The sequence below is a fragment of the Amblyomma mixtum genome, chromosome 1, assembly GCF_055824585.1.
Source record: "Amblyomma mixtum isolate Tamu chromosome 1, ASM5582458v1, whole genome shotgun sequence".
In the NCBI taxonomy this organism is placed as follows: domain Eukaryota; kingdom Metazoa; phylum Arthropoda; class Arachnida; order Ixodida; family Ixodidae; genus Amblyomma; species Amblyomma mixtum.
This window is the reverse complement of record NC_143012.1, coordinates 226,051,813-226,074,141: the sequence shown is the minus strand read 5'-3', so window position 1 is coordinate 226,074,141 and position 22,329 is coordinate 226,051,813.

The window sequence follows — 22,329 nt, the reverse complement described above, 5'->3', positions numbered from 1 at the left end:
TTTTGTATGCACCGCTAAACTTTTCTGCTGCTCTGTAATCCTTGAGTAACACCGATATTAGAATTCTGTTGTGATCTATTCTCCTACTGTCCGAGGTATAAGCTTCAACCTTTTATTCTTTTAGAGAGACGTGTTCTATGTATTTTATTTTTGGTTTGTCGAAATTAGTCGCAAATGGTGTGCTTGATTTGTAAACCTGAGCACTGCGAAATTGACGCACCCATCTTCTGAATTTCCTAAGATATTAAGAAAATTTCAGCTTATTGAAGGCGTGACTATAGACTCAATTTTCACTTTGTGTCTCAAACAGCACCATTTCCGACCGAGTACTCAAAGCAAGGTGCAAGTTCCCTCAGGTTGCACTCATGGAGATCCTTCCGTCGTAATTTGCAGTTTCACTCAATTCAGTACAATGGGTAAGCTGTGCGCGGGCTCATGCTGACACTGACTTCGATGCCACTTTAGAATGCAAGACTTTAGCCAGCAAGTGTGTTAAATGGCTCCTTATTTATTTATTTATTTATTCAAATACCCTAAAGGCCGTCTGCAAGAGGGTATTACATAGGGGGGGCACACGAAACACACTAATAAGAATATGCGAGAAACAAAATAGTAAGAATAAACAATTTCAGCAAACATAGCAAGAAAACCACAAAATAAGCAAACACCAATATTAGAAGTGGATTACAGTTCGAATAAAGATAAGATAAAAGTGTGAAAATTGAAACACCGGGGGTTCAAGGATAACACAAAAAGAAAAATCTACAATACGATATCGAACAACATGCACAGGTATTAAATTAGTCCTCAAAAAAAAATCTTAAAATTTCCGACCTATACAATTGTTTCCAGTAATGAATGCCAGCACGACCCAGAGGTGGCTACTGAAATTAATTGTAAGGCGCTTGTATAAGGGTATTTCTTTCGGATCCCCGATGATACGCTAATATACACGACTGAACTCCTCGCCGTTTGTTCGTTCCTGGACTGGGTTGAGTGTAATTTATCTCGAATAAATATACCGGTCTACTGCGTCTCAGTATTCACAGCACTCAAAAGCTAAAGAATCGCCTTCTGAACCATTTCCTTTCGTTTTTCCTAACAATACATGTAAGATAACTGAGGTTACATGGAGTATCAGGGCACCGCGGCGCACATTGAAACGCAGAAGTTGATTTCTTAGCAAAGTTAGGCCTTAATGCACGTTTTATATCTTTCATACGAAACCTTATTCTGTATAAAGTGGCCCCTTGAGAATGGCATCAGCATCCTCACTATCTGAGCGATGACCTCTTTTTGTTGAGGTGATCAATCATGCGGCTCAAAGCAAAGCAAGCTAACTCTGAAGATCTTGCGCTGGACAATACCACGGGTAAATCTTTTCTTGTGCCGTTCAGGGTTCACAACCTGATGCAGAAGAATAAATGTTTTTATAGGTATACCTTTTAGGCGCCGGTGGTTTGAGGATCACAGAAAAATTTATTTCAAGATTTCCCTAACTCGATTACAAAAGACGAAATCTGTTCCTGTTTTCCACTCCTTTGGTGCAAACATCCCCTAATATTTCTAGAGTTTCTCCATGGTGCGTGAGTTTCTCTGTAGTTAAATAATAAAACCGGCATAGTCCTTTGTCACGCTCGGAATTTTTCTCGAATGCCTTTCTTATTTTTGTAATTTTCATTCTTATCGCTTAAAAAAACAACACTACGATTACAATCGTTCCCAGCTACCTCAAACATATATCCAATGCTGTTATACCGCACTGCACAACGGTATTCCTCCTATTGTTTAGGATGCCTTAAGCCCTGGGCAATTAGGCGCTGTGTTTAAGAACCAACTGCAACAAGAACAACAACAACGACAACACCAAAGCGCATGCTGGAGGAGTCCATCGGACCAACACGGCTACCTCGTTCTGGTTGTTTTTCTTGTGCACGTAAGACAATATTATGCATCAAATTGTATCATATCAATGACTGTTGTGCTTCAGCTTTCTTCTGAAGTTTTTGTTCGGCATTGCCAGCACTACTGCGTCAGTGGTGCTTCAGAAGAAGTGATTACTGTTCCAACGAGCCGCAGGCATTTTAGCGCGCAAACTGGGAGGTAATTAGCATAGCAAGATTATGACAGGCTTTAGTGGCGCGCAATTGTTTGAACGAAAGAACACTCTAGTGGGAGTGGTGTACTCAGAGCGGTTTCACCCAACCAGCCCATGCCCTGCGGCGCAAGCGTCAAGGCTGTTCCGTAAGCACGAAAACTCGACTGTAATAGCGGCTACTTAATTTGCGTTATAACGGCACCGTCTCAACTCCTATTAGGCAGACGAGCGTGTTTTGCGCAGGAATACCTTCAGAAAGCCAAGGAAAAAGACCTGCTCAAGAAGCAACGCTTAGAAAGGAGCATTAGTGGCTACCTCCCAGGACTGCACTTGCACGTTAGGAACGGTTCCGCCTTTTAGGCTTAATTGGCTCTTGGCTCTTGGGATAGGTGCCATGGGAAGCCTTTTTGGCGTCGCTTTTAGCAACTGTGCAGCGAGATCTTCCGTTCTCTGTGTTCCTTAAAACTTACGAAGCATAGGCTGTACTTTTTGTGCTTAGTGTTTATGGAATTGTGAATAATAGCATATTACATTTATTTATTTTTGTTTATTAATTTATTCGTAATACACTCAGGGCGCGGGTCGGGCCCTACAGAGTGGAGTGGAATGCATAAAGTTACGCGAATAAGACAAAAACACAGGCATACATAGCATTAAGAAAGTGAGAAATACCAAACAGCACAAAAATGAATAATTGTAGCAATGGCAGAATATAAAGCGATATAAAAAATTTTAGGCAGGAAAAGACATGATTAATTAGGAAAACTAAATTGGGTACTGATTTTGAAAATGAATGAGAAAGGCAAAAAAATGAGCTTTTAGAGCATTTTGGAACAAGCTTGTATCTGTCATAGACACCAGTGCCTCGGGATGGTGGTTCCATTTGTTAACTAAATTCGGGAGGAATGAATTGCGAAAGGCATTTGTGTGGCCTATAAAAGATCCAATTTGATGACGATAGTCTACGTGACGTGATGTATACGAGGGCCACTGAAGGAAATGAGTGTAATGTATATTGTTATAGTGTATTTTATGTAGGAGACATAGTCGAAGTGTCTGACGTCTTTGACACAGTGGTGGTAGGTGTAATGAATTTTGTTAGTTTTGCTGGCAGTACGATGATAATTATTGTGTATGTAACAAGTGTACCTATTCTGAACAGGCTTCGATTGTGGTTACGCGAAAATCAAGGCCGGGGTCCTTTAGAGAGGCCGCGTACTCAAGCTTGGGACGGTTAAATGATTTATAAAATTGTTGTTTAAAGGATCAAAAAATGTTTGAGAAATTGCCTTTCAAATAACCTAGTGACGAATCAGCATTGCGTATATGAAAGTTGGTGTGGTATTCCCATTATAATTTGGACGCAATAAAGACGCAATAAAGATGTTTTCCAGTGGGGGATACTGTAGGTTATAAGAAGAAACCTGAGAGTTAGTTCGAGATGCAGGCATTACTTTACAGTCGTCAGAGCTAAGAGTCAACAAATCTCGACACCTTGCACTTAGTGACTTAAGGTTAAAGAATTCATCCACTGATCATCAGGATTCGTTATTATGCGACAAATTACACAGTCGTGTGCAAAAATGCCCCCGTGCGATTGCCTTCTGGTGGTTAAGTCATTGATATTGATTAGAAAGAGTAAAGGAGAAAGAACAAAGCCTTGTGGCGCGCCAGAATAGAGAGGGGTGTAGTTTGGGTTGTTTTCGTTAACAGTTACATATTAGGAACGATTTGAAAGAGAACTTCTCAACCATGCATGAACATTGCGATCAAGATTAGGTTTGTTCAATTTATAGAGCCATAGACTGTGCGATACCATGTCAAAAGCCTTAGAACATTCGAAAAATATACAGTTGACAACACCGCCCCAGTCCAGGACGCTCTTAAGAAAGCAAGTGAAAGATGTCAAATGCGTTTCACATGAGTAGTGCATTCTGAAGCCAAGTTGGGAACTATAGAAGAAGGAATGACAATCCTGATCACCAACAATTTCGGATGTGATATGCTCAAGGACCTTAAACGGAACTTTGGTCAAACAAATGTAGCGATAGTTGTCAACAGCATGTTTGTTACCAATTTTGTTTATGAGAACCACATTCCCCATCGTCGAGTCATCACGTACCGAGCTCGTGGTAAAGACTGTTCAAAAAGTTTCGTTAAAATGATGCATGAGTAAAATTTTATGTTCTAAAGAAATTTCTGACTAACGTCGTAGAGGCAGATCAGTAGCAGGCTATCAGTAAGCTTTTCCACACCAGATGGTATAATAATAATAGAAGGCATTGGTGATAAAGAACAAATGCAAAATTGGGGCTTTGGGAAGTCTATATGACTGGAGTCTGGCGCTGCAAAAAAAAATCATTGAATGCAGGGGCGCACTTCATCAGTCAACGGCATACAGTCACTGGAGACTGGAGTTATTAGTCATGTCATCATTGTCGGGGCCTTTTACATTTCGCCAGAGCTGTCGAGGATTAGAATGTAGCAAATTTGAAAGGGTATGTTTAAAGAAGTAGCGCTTGGATTCGCGTAAAGCACGAGTGTAAGTAGCATTTCTGTATTGATAAGCATGCCATCGGTGTGACAAATCTGAGCTTTTAGCTACGCGTTATAACCGTTTTTTTTTTATTGCCTCGTCTTGCAAGAATTTTGTTATACAATGGTGATTTAGAAGATTTAATTGTTTGGTTTGGTTTTGTTTATGGGGTTTAACATCCCAAAGCGACTAAGGCTATGAGAGACGGCGTAGTCGAGGGCTCCGGAAATTTCGACCCCCTGGGTTTCGTTAACGTGCACTGACATCGCACAGTACACGGGCCTTTAGAATTTCTCCTCCAAAGAAATATGAGAAAGGTATTGCCTTCACGTTTCTCGGTCATGAACATGCGACAACTCTTGTCGTCGGTTCTGTGCCAACCAACAAGACTGCGAGGCCCCGCGTAACGGATCACTTACAACCCGTCGAAATGACAGCATTTTCGGCGAAAGGTCAGGAAGAGGTTGGTTTATGGTTGGTTTATGGGGTTTAACGTCCCAAAGCGACTACGGCCATGAGAGACGCCGTAGTGGAGGGCTCCGGAAATTTCGACCACCTGGGGTTCTTTAACGTGCACTGACATCGCACAGTACACGCGCCTCTAGAATTTCGCCTCTAAAGAAATTCAACCGCCGCGGCCGGGATCGAACCCGCGTTTTTCGGGTCAGCAGCCAAGCACTATAACCACTGAGCCACCGCGGCGGCTGAGTAGATTTAATGAGTCGTATGAGAACGTGCTTGTTGACAAGTTAGGCTACTTCGTTTTCGAACATATTCAAGTTTAACTGTAGGACAGAAAGCTAGGCAAGTTGGTTACGATCCATTATTCAACAGCGCAGAATACAAGGCACAAAATGAAGAAAAGATGGCACGAGCGCTGTGTCGTCGCTCGTGTTAGGCTGCGATGTTCAAAATTGTGCAGAAATTCTTCGCAAAAAGAAGATAACGCAAGGATAATTGCATCGTAATTTCTTAGGACGTATTTTGCAGCAATCTTTGCGTTTTTGGCGGCACGTTGTACAGGAATTTCCAGCCTAAATTCAAGAAGTGAATGATGCTAAAGCAATTAAAATACTGAGGTTTGAAATGGATTCAAGGCACGCTGTAAGATAAGGTCAAGTGTATTTGCTGAATTACTAGTGCATCTTGTAGGCAGGGTGGTTATTTCAGAGAAATTGAACGTTGAACACAAATCAATAAAATATTTAGTTTAAGAATCAGTCGGAAAATTGGGCAATTAAAGTCTCCGAGGAAAAAAATAGGTGAACCAGGAAGCCGGACACAAATCATATTCATGACGTCATGGAGGTTATTCACGAATGCCTGGTCTGTCGACGGTGGACGATAACATGCACAAATCACTAGTTTTCTGAATCTTATGTTTAACAAAACCCATGTTATTATAGAGTGCGTGTCAAATGAATGTTACATGAAGTTATACTGAAGTCTACGGCAATTAACACTCTGCCACTTGGCCGGTAATCTCTATCATTGCGGTAAAGGTTGTAGCATTTGTAACATTCCAAAATTTCATGGTCACGCACTTTGCTTGAAAGCCATGTTTCTTTCGGTACTACTATGTGGGCTGCACATGAATCAGTAAATGTACTTAACTGTTCACTCTTCTGCGAGGCACTGCAAATGTTAATGTACAGAACAGAAAGCTCGTTGAAGGATCCACGACCCCCTTGTGACCGCTAAGGTTAGAGGGTAGTGGGTTGGACAATGCTACTAGAAGCTGCGCTAGACGAGAGCGTAAGTTCAGCAAAAGGTTTTTTCGGTAATAGCAGGCCTCTTTAGGGGAGGTTAAATAACGGTTTTGGTGGCAGGGTTATAGGTGTAACACATGCCGTTCATGTGAAGCCTTTTATACTTCAGATGGTGTGATGTGCGGCGAGGCTTTATGAATTCTAAAAGCGATTTTCTGGCCAGGCTAGTTGAGAGACAGAAGTGTCTGCTGACAGAAAACTTGCTTTTTTTTAACGTGGCGCGATTAGAGACAATAGAATTTTCGATCTTGGAAGAAGCAAATTTAGCGATAATGGGCCTGCATGAATTCTCAGCGGCACGCCCGTGACGATTCGCGCGCCCAAAATCATCAAAGCTTACAGAAGAAAAAATCGCTAGCTCAGAGAAAAATGGAACTAGTTCCTGCTCGACGTCCGTTGGTGTTCCTTGAGTGTGTTCAGGTATCTCGGAAAATATCAGATTGTTGCGCCTGCATCTATCTTCAGCGTCATCTAGGCGTGCGCGTAAGTTGCTGCATTTTTTCCGGAAGGGTTTCCGGAGGCTTTCTTGTACCGGCGCAGATTAGTTTGTAGTGTGCTGATAACAGAGAGTTTTCCTTCCAATCAAATTAGCCAGATGACAACTTCTGTCAGTTTATGGCTTAAACTATCTTGCTTTTAGCAATTTCAGCAACCGACGTTTGAAGTAACTGTTGGACGCTTTGCACTGTGACAGTTCTAGCATGTGAATCGTGAAGCAGCTCCGAAATTTCATCTTTAATATATCTTGTGTAGTAGCCAGGATTTTCTTCGTCTCCGGCAATCAACAGTAACACTCTTACGATATCACCGCACTCAGATATTAGACAAAAGAGCACTTCTGAGCGCGGAAACAGCAATAGACAACGGTCTCCGGTTTGCATGTTATTCGAAGACGGGTAGGAACTGACATGCACAATAAAGTAACGGTAGACGTTAGCCATCCGCATAGCTGTGCCGTCTCCGAGCCCACCGAAGGGTCCGAGTGGCGACGCTTGGTTTTATGAGCTGGTAGAAATTGCATCACTGCAGCTGGTGATGTTAAGGCATTTGGCGGGATCTTGAAGGTTGCCGCGCTGCAGATTAGACAGCCTTGTTCCGCGCTTTGTCGCGTTTGTAGTTTAATCGGGGTTGATGATGAGGCGTGCACAGAACGATGTGTTCTTCGAAGATGTATCCAGCAGAGGCCAGGCATAAAAAGGTAGGCACAATGAAGTCAAGGTAGGCTTTAGCCATCCATATCGTTGCGCTGTCTTCGCATGCACTCCGATATTCAACGGGCTTCGAAATGAGTTCCAGCTAAAGCAAAATAATTGATCCACTTTTTGTGCCCACTAGGTAGGCATGGTTGCCTTCGCGTTATCTGAAGATATGACCTGCGGTTTTTAATCAGTGCTTCGAAGGCTCAGCAATAAGTCCACAATCACGCAACATGTCAGGATGCCAATATGGAGAACCATGACAGAGGGCGAATAGCACATTCTGCAGGTCGCAACAATGTGCAGACGGCGCACATGTATCTGCAGCCCAATATTAAAGCATCGTATTTTCCAATACTGTATTAGATCGCAGAAATTAATTATTTTTAGAACTCTTCTTGACTGGATGTGGTGAACACGCTACCCCTCATAGTGCGTGACAGCGATGAAAGAAATTTACTTATGCAAGGCTCTGTATTCAGAAAAGCGTGTCGAGAAATTGGAAACGCCAGCCAACTAAGATAAAAAAAATTCTTGGACATGCAGCACGGCTGCTGGAGCAGAAAAAATAGATATAGAAACGACGGCTTCATCAGCATTTCTAGACTGCATCAGGCCTCGCCATTTTTCTTTACTCCTCTATTCTACAGCTTCCTGTAATGTTTACCGCGGCTGATAAAGAACGATTCAGTTCTAAAGAATAGTCAGCCATTTTGAAGCCCACATCCAATGCAAAGGTGCGTTTCTTCGTGTCCAAAAGCATTGAGGTAAATGACTGCGTTGCTCTATAGAAAAAAAAAATGAACTGTGGAAACCAACGTGTACGAACGTGCCAATAAGAAAAGGGAGGAACACGCTAGCTATCTCCACAAAAAGCACAAAGAGAAAGGAAAAATTTGCGAAGGTACAGGAGGAAGCAGTAGTGTTGTCTCTGTAACAATTATTCCAATTAGATCGTTCGATGTGCAGCGCCGGTAGCGGCGCTCTGTCGGCGCAAGTAGATTGCGTGACGAAGCGAAAGAATGGCCCTCGAGAGAGCCTTACTCAGTTCGAGACGCGTGTGTGGGCGGCACGCAGGAGGTATTTATAAGTTAGACGAGAGAAAGTATAGAGTTAGAGAGGAAAGTTTGGGCGAATTAGGGAGAGGACAGAGAATGATTTATCGATAGCGCAGTAGAAAGAAACGTGTAGAGTCTTGGATGCACAACACGCAGCACGGCTTGTGTCGCAACCGAGACGCAGTGAGTAGAGCGACGGGTGCTGAGATAAAGTCAAAGCGAGTCTGTTAGTTTTTTCAGGAGAGCTGTTTCCACATATCGGTCATAGAATGAAACGAAAACGAAACGCAGCGCGCGGCACAAAACGTGACTCGGAAAAATGGTCAATGTTAAAGGGAACCGGGATACTTTGCAAGGGAATGGTGTGCGCAGTGCCACAAGCAGCCAGTAAAAATCAGTCAAATTGCCTATAATGTTATCATGGCTTGAGTGCACTACCACACTGGTGATGCAAGTTTTTTACGCTCGACAGCCACAAACTAAAAGGTAAACATTGATACAACAGCTAAAATAATCGACAATGGGGGCGAGTAAACGGACAGCTTGCTGTCTGTGTCCTGTTCGCCGACTGTTTTACTGTCGCGCTTTATCATAGGCTGATGTATACGTCCTCTTGTTCGACGCTCGAGTAATGTTGTTAAAAACTCGCCGTCAAACTTAACGTCCAGATCAGATGCAGATTGTATTCCATCGCGCGATCCTTACTCCTGTTGGGATACAGTGGTAGACATCACAAACAATATTACGCTCAGGGGCAAGTGGGTTTCCAGAAATATCATCCGAATTATTCAAACTTTCACTTTGAACGAAACTGAAATTTTCGCTCCTTTGCATCCCTAGTTTAACTCCTCTTACGCATCCGCGTGAGCTTTAATTGTTCAGCGTTGTCCCAACTTTGAACATGCCGGAAGAATGGACGTTATATTCCTAGTGAAAATTTATTCATTTTTTCTGCGCACAAAACTGGAGCTAGGCAAAAGAAGTAAAAAAGTCTGTAGAAAAAGTTACCCAAGTGGTACTAGTCGCGTCCACCTCGTCACCGATGTCAAAGTTAAATGTTTGGTCGTTATACTACTCCCGAGAACAGCGTTAAATGTTTTCTGCTCTTGATTACCTGATTGCTCGTGCGTGACTGATCCAATAAACACTTCACGAAAGCTTGAAATCGCTTGTCTGTATTATGGTCGGTGGGTGGTGTGAGTGCCACGTGCTCAAGAAGACTAATTCTAATCTGCATGAGTGACAATTAGAAAACCCTAAAATCCAGAAAAAAAATTCTCTGAGACACACTACGGCCCACGTAACATAAAATTTGAATTCCGAACTTCAAGCAGCTATTATGAATTCACTGGCAACGGCAACCTCGCTTCTCTTGAGGCGCTCCGAAAGAGTACCATGCGCTATGTAGGGTGCATGCAGACGTGCCCGCCAGAATGCACCCAAGTAAGTCTTGTGCGGCTTTGACGGCGCGTTCGTATTGTGCGAGATAAATTATAAGTCTATATATCTAGTAAAAGCTCCTGACTCATGTCGATATTTCTACGTCTGAAAAAGGCGCGGCTGAAGTAAACTTCTTCCTTATGAGAGCCTAAAAAAGCATTTCCATAGTAAATTTTGTTGTGTAATAGCCTCCAGAGAGCCATGCGTTTTTCAACTGGACATTGACAGGCAATTGTTCTGACCAAAGAATATTGTTTTATACCTGTAAGGGAGAACAGTATAAGCACGTAGTTTTTTAGCTTAGAGGGCAAAGTTTTGTACGCAGATTAACGAAGCCACCAGGCCTGTAGCCCACTGAATATTAGCAAGCAACTGCACATTCCGTCAGACCTCGTCTGAAAACACAGCGATCCGGTCTATGCGCTCTGTTCTCGAATGCCTATGAACAATATAATTAAAGAAACTTGCTTCACGGTAGGTACTCACTAAATGAACCATCATCGCACAGCGCAATAGATGTTATTGTGGACGTATAGATATGTTTCTATGAAAACAATCACCCATAAATTCTAACATGCTCTGTAGGACAACAAGCAGCCTTAAAATATAGGACATTACGGTAAAACAGGCACATAGCGCTTGGTACACAAAAAAGACATGTTACCTCTTTCAGTCAAGTTCCATGCCTCAAGTCACATGTGCTTTCATTGAAACTGGACATGACAGGAAGCTAGTGCTGCTTAGGCAAGCTGCTAGTAAGAAATAAGAGTTCTCTGGTTTCTTTCCTACCTTCGTCAACGTGGAACTGGAGCACTGTTTCTTGCTCGCCGCTGGTGCACCAATTGTTTTATGATGCATGCAGCAGCAATAGTGACTAATACTGTCGGGCTAGATTCCTGCAGCGAACTCTGGCGGTGACAGCTGGATAATAAACTCGGCGGAGAGACGGAATAGAGAAGAATTTTCCGACCATGAAATCAAAAGACTTCGCTAGTCTGCTCTTTGTATCGGTAGAAGGCTCTGCGGCAAATAACGTGTCAGTGGGCAAGAAAGGTGCCCGGTAGCTTCAGCGGCAAAAAAAAAGGAAGGAAGGAGGTATTGGCACTAAGCTACGACACCCACTGCTGGTGTTAAAATATAAGAACGTAACTAAGTCTGTCATCGAGCTTTAGACGACACATGGCAATGATGGTAGACCTTTGGGCCGGTTAAAAGCTAGAGAGTAGGTTGTTGAAAACATAACGTGGAAGAGAGGTTAACAAGAAGCGTCCTTTGCTTTGATATTTTATTCCATTAATTCACTTGACGCAGCGCCGGAAGACACTATTGTACGGCGAATACATAGTGTTTGTGCAAGGCGAGTGAAAAAGACAAAAAAACTCGCTTAATAAATTAGCGAAAAAAAAAATCAAGAGGAAAAGAAATTAGATGAGGCACTCTACTCCACCTTATAGGCATGACGTGAAAGCTTTTGCAGAAGGTCATATATGTGCAAAGGGTTATTCCGTAATTCACATTCATAGATCCCTAGGAGTCCTCTGAGGACTCCTGGCGCAGTGGTGCAGCGGTTAAACGATGCGCCACTGCCCTGCAATGGCAGGTGCTCGCAGCGGTGGACCTTGTGCGGGCCAGGCTGAACTTCCCAAGCGGCCATCATTAATTTAACTGCCACTTGTCACGGTGGGCAGGTTGTGTTGACGCCGCAAGGTCACGCGACCTAGGCGGCCCGCCTGCCTCCTTGGTCGGTCGCTGGAGACCCGCGGCCAAAGCCATGCGCATTATATTTTACTCACTACGCCAACGCCGAATTTTCTGGAGAAAGGAAACATTAGCGCTGCCACTTTGAAACCGATATGCCAATTACGCAAAGCATTACGCAACGAAAGGGCTTGGAATGTTGTCTCAGACTAGCTCTTGGTAATAATTTGGGGTAACTCATTCGCGTACGCTGTGGGGAAAAAAGGAACCTTGAATTATGTTTCTCCTGCATTTTTTCCCTTAATTTTGCATAGATGATCAATAATTTTAAATAAAAATCTTTGAGGCAGCAAAATGTGTTACTCTGCCTACCACACAGTACTGAAATCATTCTCCAGCTGTAAGCTTTTGCGGCACCTGCTCAGTAGCAATTCCCATCCAAGCTCTTCTGTAGGTGAAGTGACATTGTTCGTAAAATTTCAGTTCTGAAAAACAAGTTGGGCTGCTTGGTTTTTAACACGGTCAATAATAACACCAAGCATATTAGTTTTAGGGTCCGGAACCACGCAGGCATATTGTAATGCAGAAACAATATCATGGCAGCAAATACAAGAACCCTGGCAGTCGGGGACTGTAAAAAAGAGCAAGGCATGTTCTGAACAAGGTTTTAGATTGCGGGCTAAGATTCTCTGATTACAAAACCAAAGACTGGAAAGGATTAATGATCTGGGAGTCCAGAAGAAAAAAAACGGCGCAATAGATGCAGTACATTGAAGCGAGGTACTCAAGGCATGTTGGCTGCACTATAAAAACTGTAATGACGCGCAGCGACAGGCGTTCTCGATTAGGGCAAGTTAACCTACTTATGCCAGTAAAAGTAGATTGGGTTGTTGGGTTGTGTTGGGTTTTATGGCACATAGGCAGCTAAGGCCATCATGCGCCAAGCACAAGGTATGGAAAATGTTTTCTGCGGGATTTAATAAAAATGAGGAACGTGATCAGTGGTGTAAAGGGCCTAAAAAGTTTACTACCTAGTAATAACGGAGAAGACGAGATCTAGGAATGGCTAATGGTAAAAGCTTTAAAAAGGTCAGTAGCCTCAGCGGCCATCCTTGGCTGGGCAAGGATGCCGAGGATCCTGACCAGTCAAATAAAAGCCTCAGCCTTTTCCTCACGAATGAGGAAGTGGCTGAGGGACATCATGTGAAGCTATAGGTCATGATTTATATTTTGTCGAGAAAATCTGCCTCAGTTAAAAACTTAAAAACACAAGATATGTCCACAATTGCATTTTCGCCTATGAGTAACGCGGGATGAAAGGGGATGGATTGATTATAAAATAGTGAAAAGCACTTTTTCCTTAGTTTTTCGAGTTTGGAACATCAAAATAAAATGTGGTTAACTGTAAGTTCACCTCCACATGCACAAACTGGTTTATCTTGTTTCGTGAGCAGAAAGTTGTGTGTAAGGTGCGTGTGACCTATACGGAGACGGCAGATAATGACTTCTTTAAAACGTTCCTGGTGTACACATGACTTCCATTCTCCTGAGACTGGTTTTACCAAATGTAGTTTATTGTTTTTTTCGCTGTTCCAAGCAGATTGCCATTTGTGCCTTGCTTTAAGATTTACTAAGTTTATGCAGTCTCGATACGGCACACTGACATTTTTAATTTCCTTGTCACGAGCTTGGGCTGCGCATAAATCTGCTCTCTCGTTACCTTTTATCCCGACATGACTCGGGACCCAACATAGTTTTATGTTTTGTCCTTTAGCTGTGGATATCACTATGTTGTGTATAATGGTTTGGTTTGGTTTGGTTTATTGGGGTTTAACGTCCCAAAACGACTGAGGCTATGAGAGACGCCGTAGCGAAGGGCTCCGGAAATTTCGACCACCTGGGGTTCTTTAACGTGCACTGACATCGCAAAGCACACGGGCCTCTAGAATTTCGCCTTCAAGAAATTCAGCCGCCGCGGCCGGGATCGAACCCGCGTCTTTCGGGTCAGCAGCCGAGCGCCGTAACCTCTGAGCCACCACGGCGGGGCGTTGTGTATAATGTCCCCAAGTAGAGGAGTGATTGCATTTTTAGAGTGGAGAGCTGTAAGTACGCTTGGGAGTCTGTATAAATGATGCTATTCTTGAGGTTCTCGTTTACTATTTTGTCTATGGCAACACATACGGCGTAACATTCGGCAGTGAAAACAGATGCACACTGTGGAAGTCTTACTGTTTCCTCCCAATTCTCTTGTACTACTGCGCTTCCTACATAAACATCTGTTTTCGGACCATCAGTATAAAATTCTGAAAAGCTATTGTATTTTTCTTTTAGTGCAAGAAATTCTTGTATGATATGTTGTTGTGGAGTTTTCTTTTTACGGAACTGTGTCAGTGTGAAGTCGCAAACTTCAGGAAAACTGTACCATGGAGGTAGTGCATCCCGTCTTTGGGCAATGTCAGGCAACGTGTCCTGTATATTGAGGTTCTGGCATATATCTTCGAAACGCAGGACCAGTGGCCGGATTGCATAAGGTTTGTTGGTGAATATTGTTCTAGAAGGACATCTCGTTACAACTGGATAGCAGATATGTTTTGGTTGAGATCTTACTTTAAAGACATATGCACACATTAAAGAAGTTCTTCTGATTTCTAGTGAGGGTTCATTTGTTTCTGCATATAGGCTTGCTATGGGAGACGTCCTGTATGCGCCACATGAGAGGCGTAGGCCTGAGTTATGTACTGGATCTAATTTTTTTAAGTATGATGGTCTTGCTGAGCCGTATACGATGCACCCATAATCTAAGGAAGAACGTACCAACGAGCGATATATGTGCAGAAGACATGTTCTATCAGAGCCCCAATGTTTCCTAGAGAGCACCTTGAGTATGTTTAGAGATTTGGAGGCTTTCTTTTTCAGTGTGTTAATGTGCGGCAGAAATGTCAATCTTTTATCAAATGTTACGCCTAAAAATTTATGTTCGTGCTTTATTGGTATCATTGTTTCATTTAGGTGTAGGATGGGGTCATTCTGCAAGCCTCTTCTGAGTGAGAAAAGCACTGCTACTGTTTTTTGTGGGGAGAACTTAAACCCGTTTCTGTCTGCCCAAGTAGCTATTTTGTTTAATGTGAGTTGTTGAAATGCATGCAATTTGAAGGTCGTCAACATATACCGAGTACATCACGGTTGTAGGAATTATTTTTGCTATAGAATTCATTTTTGCTACAAAAAGCGTAGTACTTAAAATACACCCTTGTGGTACGCCATTCTCTTGAACAAATTTTTTGGAAAGTGTTGAACCCAGACGTACTTGAAATGAACGGTTAGACAGGAAATCTTTCAAGCAGTTAGGCATCCTTCCACGAATACCGAGGTCTGCTAGGTCGCGGAGAATCCCGAACCTCCAGGTAGTGTCGTAAGCCTTTTCCATGTCAAAGAAGACTGCCAGACAATGTTGTTTGTGTATGAATGCTTCGCGTACTGTATTTTCAAGACGGACGAGATGGTCAGTTGTTGAACATCCTTTTTTAAAGCCACATTGATGGACGTCAAGAAGTTCACGGGATTTGAGAATAAACATTAACCTAATATTCAATACACTTTCGAAAGATTTGGCGAGGCAACTTGTGAGGGCTATGGGTCTGTAGCTACCAGCAGAGGTTGGGGGCTTTCCGGGTTTGAGGAATGGCACAATAACTGCTTCTTTCCAAGCATCTGGTATTTTTCCCAGTTTCCATATTTTGTTGAAGAATTGTAAAAGTGCTTCTACCGAGGCTTCGGAAAGGTGTGACAGCATCTCATAATGTATTTCATCAGGGCCGGGTGCTGTCTTTTTTCCGTCTGACAGTATTGCATGGATTTCTTCGAGTGTAATTAAGTTATTATACGGCTCATTCGAAGTGCCACTAGTTGGAAGTCTTTGTTTTTCAGCCATGTTTCTGTACTTCAGAAATGACTCCGTGTAATGCGCTGAACTAGAAATTGTAGAAAAATGTTCTGCTAGAACGTCTGCCTGCTCTTCAATACTTGCTTGTGTACCTGGGGAAGTGAGAAAAGGTATTGTGAAGGGGGAAAAGCTGCCATTTATTTTGTGCACTTGCTCCCACATTTTCTTTGATGTGATAGAACTATTTATAGATGATACGTAGTCTTTCCATGATGCTTTTTCAGCGTTTCTACGGATATGCCTTGCTTTGGCTCTTGCCTTTTTGAAATTTACAAGGTTTTCGTATGTTGGGTATCTACGGAAAATTCCCCATGCTTTATTTTGTTCTTTTTTTTGCTGTTTTACATTCTTGTGAGTACCATGTCTTATGATTCTGTCTCACCACGCCCGAGGACTGAGGAATAGATAACCGCGCTGCAATAATTATACATGTTGTAAACATATTATTCAGTTCGTCAACGCCCAGATCATCCGAAAAAAGTTTTTCTAGACTGGCATTTTCTCTGAACAGTGCCCAGTCAGCCAAGTGTAACTTCCAACGGCGAGGTTTGCTCGGGATGATTGATGGTGGGGATGACAGGCTGATTTCAACAGGCAGATGATCGCTCCCATAGGGGTTGTCTAAAACATCCCATTTAAAATCGCTAAAAACAGATGGAGAACTAAAAGACAAATCTAAAACACTCATTTTTCCTGAGCTAGGACAGCAATAGGTGGGCTTACCGGTGTTTAGTAGACAAATATTATTAGATAGTATAAAATCCTCAACAACATGACCCCTGCTATCGGTTATATCACTGCCCCAAAGACAAGAGTGTGAGTTAAAATCTCCCACTACCACGTATGGCTCTGGCAGCTGTTCTAAAAGGTTCTCTAATTCATGCTGCGTTACTGCGAGGTGCGGTTGAAGATATATGGAACATAAAGTAATGGTTTTGTAAGCAACTACAGTGGCTGCTACGGCTTCGAACCTAGTTTTCAGTGTGAGCTCTCGAGCCGGAACTCCGGGTTGCACAATGATGGCTACGCATCCTGAAAGTCTGCTCGCGCCCTCTCGGTCACGACGGAAGACAGTATATCTCTTTAGCAAATTAGTGTGACGAGGACCTAAATTGGTCTCTTGTGGACATAAGGCGATAGGAGCGTGTGCTGCTAGTATGTCTTTTATGTCACTGTAATTATTTAGAAGTCCTCTGCAAATCCATTGTATTATGAAAGCCATCTTAGTTTTGTGTTTGTATTGATTGAAAAACTAGATCAAGTTGTTTATGGCCCCGTGACTCGGGGCCTGTCTTTTTTTGACCGATCCAGGGAGCTCCGCCGACCATCCGACGTGGACGGCGAGGGGCTGCCCGGGGTCGTGTCCATCGCCTCTGTAGAGGCACTGGACGACCGTGCAGGAGGCACATTGATTTTTGAGTTAGACCTCGACCTGTGGGAAGAGGTCTTTGGGCCCGCCGACCCGGGGGTCTGCGTCCCCTCCTTTGGGGTAGGCGGACCAGCCTGAGCTACTCCACCAGACGGTGCGGATGGCCCCGTCCCAGGCTCACTACGTGTGACCTGGACGAGTGCCGAAGCCTGGTGTGGTGCGCCGCGCCCACGCACCACATCGGCGAAGTTTGTTTTTGCAGTGAAGGAGAATTTGTTTGTCTGTGAGTATCGTCTTCTTGCTTCTTTGAAAGAAATGTTTTCTGTAGTCTTGAGAGTAATGATTTCCTTCTCTTTCTTCCAGAACGGACAAGCCCTGGAGTAGGCAGCATGGTCGCCTTCACAGTTTGCACACCGTGGGTTAGCAACACATTCTTCGGTTTGGTTTGGTTTATGGGGTTTAACGTCCCAAAGCGACTAAGGCTATGAGAGACGCCGTAGTGGAGGGCTCCGGAAATTTCGACCACCTGTGGTTCTTTAACGTGCACTGACATCGCACAGTACACGGGCCTCTAGAATTTCTCCTCCAAAGAAATTCCAGCCGCCGCGGCCGGGATCGAACCCGCGTCTTTTGGGTCAGCAGCCGAGCACCATAGCCACTCAGCCACCGCGGCGGCCCAACACATTCTTCGGATTGGTGGTCCTTCGAAGAGCATTTTGCGCAAGTTTTGCGGCCGCGACAACTCTGTGAGCCGTGGCCAAATCTCTGGCAGTTAAAACATCTGCGTGGGTTGGGAATATACGGTCTTACATTTATTTTCAGGTAGCGTACTTCAATGGATTCAGGCAATGTGCTCATGTTGAATGTCAAGATCAGGTGTTTGGTGTCCATCTCTTTGCCATCCTTCCGGATCTTGATCCGGTGGACATCTATCACTTCTTGGTCAGTAAGTCCTTCGAGCATTTCCTTTTCAGAAAGGTGGACAAAATATATTTCTGAGATGACGCCTCGTACAGTATTGAGAGACTGATGTGGGGTCACAGAGACAGGGATGTCCCCAATGGGTACAATTGTTGCAACTTTTGAGTGTTGTATGCTGTCGCGCAGTTCAAGAAGTACGTCGCCACTGGCCATTTTTGACACCTTGTAGCCAAGGCCTAAGGCATCCGTCAAGCGTTTTGAGACCTGGAATGGGGATATTATCCTTGCTTGCGTTTCTTCAGCTTTACTGTGAATGACATGAAATTTTGGAAAGGATACTTTTCTTTTCTGGAAAAAGTCATCTGCTTCGGTCCGCCCTCTCTTGAGAGAGCGATCAAGTTTTGAAAGGGGGGGAGCCATAAAAAATTTAGTTTTTCAGTCATGGTGCCAGCCACCCACCATGGAGTCCAACAAGGGGACGCGACAGGTATTTGAAAGCAAGTCCTGCCCACGCCAGCTGTACACCTTAACTATAACCTAATATGACTCAACTCAGGGTAGTTGGTCACACACGGTTAACCCTCGCCGCCAGGAAAAAGAGGAAAAAAACGAAGAAGAGAAGAGGATACAGGAAAGTTGTAAGAAAGGGAATAAGAAAGTGAAAGATAGAGGGGAGGACAGGAAAAGGCGACTGCCGATTTCCTCCGGTTGGGTCAGGCCGGAGGTGCCGTCTGCAGGAAGCTGGGGCCAAAGTGGTGTGTTGCCTCGGCCGAGGGGCCTTAAGGGTCCAAACGCTCGGCATCGGCTCAACCACCAGGATCCCCTTTTCCCCGGACACGGCGATGCCACGCACGGCTAAGCGAGGATGCTCGGGTCCGTGGTGACGCATTGTTCACCATCATCCCCCTGCGGGGATGTCCCTGCGGATGCTCGGGTTAACCCCGTGGTGTCGCCACTCACCAACGTCTGCATGCTGCAGACGCCTCCCTGCGGGGAGTAAAAGTAGAGAACCATTACAGTAATGCTTGTAGTGTTGTCTACGCTGCGTATGAGGCTTTCAGGATCCGGAATAGCTCCTACAGCGCCCAGCACAGGCAATGGCACAAAGATTGATACAGCACAGCAATTGCGTAGTGCCATTCTTCGCGTCGTTCGTTGCACTCGGCGTTTTAGGTGTAGACATAAATGACGAGCTAGGCCGAATCAGTATGAAAGGCTTAAGAAGCATCATCTGCTACTTCCAGCAGCGCCTATGCTACCTCCATCAGCGGGATGGAATCGCAATGCCCTCATTACTGTCACCAATGCAGAAACGCATAAAGGCGATTTTCTGTGGCAGGTCACCTTAGGAACGAAGCTGACTCAGCTATTGGAAAGGCGCAGTATTGATAGTATCAAGCAGATTTTTCTTTTAGTCATTTACGTCACACGTCATGAACGCTAGTGGCGTTTTGGTTCGCTACTTTCTTCTACTTTTCTCTTTGCTCAAACGTATCCCAACATATACATGGTTGGCTTAAAGAGGCTACAGCCTCCGTCTACACAGAGCGGAGAAACGGAAGTCCTTAACGACTTTAGAACGGCCTTCCGCCGAATACCAGCTGGGCTCGCCTGGCTTCGGCTTCAACGCCAGTTTTGGTCGGGGCTAAGCAAAGAACGTCTTGCAAAAGAATAGAAGACAAGAGCGATGGAAAGGGGAGAAGAAGGTGGCCCGTGAGGATTCGGAAGCTTTGAGAACGAGGAGGCGGCGAGGGGGCATACCTTTTGTGGCAGACTTAGAAACGTCGCAATGGTTTGCATGGCCACGTTGAATGTTTCCCCCGTCCTAGGCGCGTTTGTTCGCCAAAGTTGACAGACGCTGGCGCAGCAAGACGGCACATGTGCGGCACGCACGAAACATTGTTCTTGCTGCTGGCAGTGACAACTTCTTGCGTGTGCGTGGAGAAGGTTGGGAGTAGCTTGGGATAGTTACAATGCTCCATTCCGGTGGCGTTTGAAGTTCTTTTTCCCAATTCCAGAGCTCGCTGCACGGTACTGACTTAAGTGTACTTTCAACTGAATCCCCCTCTTGAAGCGACGCTTGAGTGATGAGTAGAGGCCGGATTTTTAGGCACTAAAAAGCACGTTTTAGGCGCCATAAATAGGCGGCTAAAAGTGCATTTTAGGCACCTATTGGAGAAAAATAGGCACTATAAACTTTATCAAAAAGTGCACACAGTTCCGAACTTCAGCGCGTAATATCTGCCGTAAAATAACACAAAAACACAGCAGGAATGATTTGGGACCTTAAGCAAGGTGGGAACATTAGAATCCGTTTTTTTTTTAAGGCTGTCGCGCAACTTTTCGTACAATACACATGCTTCAGCAGAGGAAAAGGGACGGTTACCAATCCTTTTAAAACACTTTGGTATACCTCGAAACAAACCATTTGCTTGTCGTGTACAAAAAAAGTAGAAGCAATGAACACCTTAACAGGAGGCCATGTATTTAGGAATTGATAGAAACAATGTCAATGCAAAGCATCTGACAAATGAGTTCAGTCTTCGCTCACACAGGAATTGAACTTATTCATTGCAGGCATACACGATGCTTCAACAATAATAAATATGTTGTCATTTGTGTAAACAGTGTTTTATAGTTTGTGGCTTCACGTGTCTGGAGCCACGCGACTATCAAATGGTGCTTGCCATTAGAAGGGTCTGGAAACCATAAATACGAGATGCTAGAAAATGTTACACACAGTGCTGCTTGATGCGGAATATGTCGAAAAGAATCATAGTTTTGCACGGGCCTACTTACATCCACGAGGATCAATGGTAAAATAAACATCATCCATCTAGAAATCACTCTTAAAGCAATGGAAGCAGTCATTTAGTCATTTACTCTATGGTTTGAGTACACGAATGCGTTTTCGCATGCATGCACGGCTGTCAGCTGTCTAGTGTGGCCTGTTCCAACAAGATTACCGCCAAATGCCATTTGATGAAGATGGCATGCGGCTGGGGCACAAGGAACGAAAATAAGGCGAGTTACCCAGGTGGAAATTTTAACCAGTTAAACTGTTTCCAGCAGGTTTATGGAACATTTTACAGTTGGTTTCAATTGAAACAAGCTGGGAATTATTTGGACCAGCCTATAACTTGTTCTGTATACTTTCGGAAATGTGCTGTCATCTGGTCAACTACCACTTTTACAGCCAAAGTCATCAACAAGCTCCTACGATAAAATGGGGCAGAAAATAGGAAAAAGGTTGCTTAAATATTTTCGGCTGACGTGGTTGGTATTGTGTACGCAGCCGGCGTAGGTGCAGTGTTCACCACAGCCAACTGGCGAGGTCATCTCGTGTTGCCACGTGCGTGTTCTACTCAAAATCGAAATGGACTCGAAAGCAAACAGAATTTGAAAGCAAAACCACAGCGTATTTTGAGGCTCCTTTTCTGTAAAATAGGGCATTTTTAGGCAACGACGTCGGAAATAGGCATTTATAGGCACTGACACCCAAAATAGGCATTTATAGGCACTATAAAAAGAGTATTAAACATATTTTCAACACCTAATTCGTGCTCATATGTAAAAATGGTGCACCTACGAAGCGTTGAAAAAAATAGGCATTTGCCTAAAATCCGGTCTCTAGTGATCAGGCTGCCATGACTATTTGTCCCAGCATTGCGGTATCCGGATTACGGGCAGCAACGACCAAAAAACAGGGTACACAGTAAGTACATAGCCCAGAAGCAGCAAAAAATTAGGAGGCCGCTAAGTTTCGGCTTAGGACTAGACGGCATTGCCTTCTCCTGCTTTTTTTCCTCCTTTTATTCTTTTTCTTTCTCATTTCTTGCCGATTACCAGTCCACAAACACTTTACCGATCACGGTCATTGATTACAATCTCAGTTCCAATCATGTTACCAATTACCGATCACCAATCACCGATCACCAATCACAATTACCTTCTACTAATCACCGATCACTAATAGTCGTCTAGGTTGCACTGCACGACATACTACGCGAATATGTACTCGTGCACGTACACACCATTTGTTTCAGTACAATGAAGCGTCATAACACTGCCTTTTCATTCAGCGCAATTTATGACGCCTATTTAGCATATTGATATTTAGTTGGTGCTCCATTTCGATTGATGTTATCTTTCACCGTGAGGAACTTTATTTCGGCCTTGCAGAAAGTAAGCGTTCGTCTTCCCTAGGGCCAGGTAGCGTCATATGTGCCGAGCTGTGCCCTCTTGACCACGACACGCGAGGAGAGCTGCTCAGCCTTTATAACCATTCATAGTTTGACAGT